Source organism: Phascolarctos cinereus, unplaced genomic scaffold (assembly GCF_003287225.1).
Source record: "Phascolarctos cinereus isolate Bilbo 61053 unplaced genomic scaffold, phaCin_HiC Scaffold_3;HRSCAF=262, whole genome shotgun sequence".
NCBI classification, from domain to species: domain Eukaryota; kingdom Metazoa; phylum Chordata; class Mammalia; order Diprotodontia; family Phascolarctidae; genus Phascolarctos; species Phascolarctos cinereus.
The window spans coordinates 198,774,035-198,776,165 of record NW_027555736.1 but is presented as its reverse complement, the minus strand read 5'-3'; positions in this window follow the sequence as shown (position 1 = coordinate 198,776,165).

Sequence of the window (2,131 nt, the reverse complement as noted above, 5' to 3'; positions counted from 1 at the left end):
GTTGGGGTTAAGTGACTTGCCCAGGGTCACACAGCTAGTTAAGTATCAAGTGTTTGGTCTGAGGCTGGATTTGAACCCTGACTTCAGGGCTGGCACTCTACCCACTCTGCCGCCTAGCTGCCCCCACATCTTAGAATTTTGTAAGGAAAATGTTTAGCCAACCTCAAGGAGCTAAATACATTTTAGTTGCTATTTCAAAAATAAGCTTATATATGGTCACAGATGATATAATTGAAAGATTTGAAGCATGGATAGATGGTGACATATTACCTGTAATAACATAGACATGTGAGGTAACATAGGACAAAAATATTGAACCAGTAATGTATTAAGAATGAGTGACAATAGATTTAAAGTGTGAATGTTACACTGAAATATTTAAAGATCAGAGGAAGACTTTGAACACGTTAAGGAGATCTCCTCTAGAGAATTTATGGAAGAATATGGATAAGAATTACACAAAAGCAGAAAGCATGGATGAGTTACGATCTCCTTTGCTTGAGAGAGTACCCATACTAGTTATATCATATATCCATTGAATCAAAAGGTCATAATCCAAAAAACAGATTAATCTAATAATGGAATGTCAAAAAAACTGCTGGCCCATGAGGAGATTTTGCAGAACATGGAGATGTTCCTAACAGCTTCAAATCAGAGAATATATGCTTTTGCCTCCTTTTCCCATATAGACTGATTTTGCGTATAATGTTAGCCAATAGCCAGTTCTTCATAGCACACTAATGGCAATGGACATTTTATAACGATGCTTTTTTTTTTTTAAATCTGGACTTCAGGCTGATACTGGTCAGCCTACCAATCTCATAAATCTATACAGAATGAACACAATACATCACTCTGGGAATTTTCCTTCCAGCATACAAATTTATCATCGTGGTTCATAACCTAGAATCTGTAAACAGTCAGTGTTATGCTACTGTAGGAACTATCACACTTGACTATCACAAAGATAGACCTAACTCACCTTAAAGAATAGCTATATTATATTGCTTTTCTGAAATTGATAATATCTTCACCTACTGGGAGGAATAAATGTGCCAGATTCAAAGTATGGATAACAGAGCTTGGCGCTGCTACTTTTATACCCTGTGGTGTTGAATTGCTGCTGAATCAGTGAGTTGCATTAGGAATGATAGCGCAAAACACATATTTAGTGCAAAATGGCTACCATGCTACCTTTTGTAACATTCTCCTAAAGCTGATCTGCAATTTTCCTCTTTTTATCTTCTAAGCACATCGTCATTACATCCTCAGCATTTTTTTTATTCCCCATACCTTTCTCTTCCTGCCTCTTTGTCTCTGTCTTTCTGTGTCTCTCTCTGTCTCTGTCTCTCTGTCTTTCTCTGACTATGTCTGTCTTTCTGTTTCTCTCTCTCTCTCTCCATATTCTAGTGGAGATTTCTGTCCACAAAAGTGTGGTCATTCACTTTCATGTTCTCATTCTCTATTTGGTTATCCATCCAACTTAATAAAAATCTATGCATTGAAAATACCACTATTACCTCACATCCATGAGATTTGCTAATATGACAGACAAGAAAAATGACAAATGTTGGAGATGATATGGGAAAAAAAAAACATAGAACACTAATGCACTCTTGGTAAAGACATGAAGTGATTCAAATATTTTGAAGAACAATGCAGTACTATTCCCAAATTGCTATAAGACTGTCAACCCAGAAATACCACTACTAGGTCTGTCCCTCAAAGAGATTAAAAAAAAAGAAAAGATAAAAAAGAATAAGATCCTTTAAGGTCCTCTATACACAAAAATATTATAGCAGCTCTTTTTGTGGTGGTAAAAAATTGGAAATTGAAGGGATGGCCATCAGTTGGGGAATGACTGAACAATTTGTGATATATGGTTTTGATTGAACACTGCTGAGCTACAAGAAATGATGAGCAGGATGCTTTCAGAAAAACCTGGGAAGATTTATATGAACTGACGAAAAGTGAACTAAGCAGAGCCAGGAGAACATTGTACACAGTAACAGCAATATTTTACAATGATCAACTGTGAATGATGTTGCTATTCTCAGCAATACAATTATCCAAGACAATTCTGAAGGACTTTTAAGGAAAAATGCTATCCACCTCTACAGAAAGAATTGAT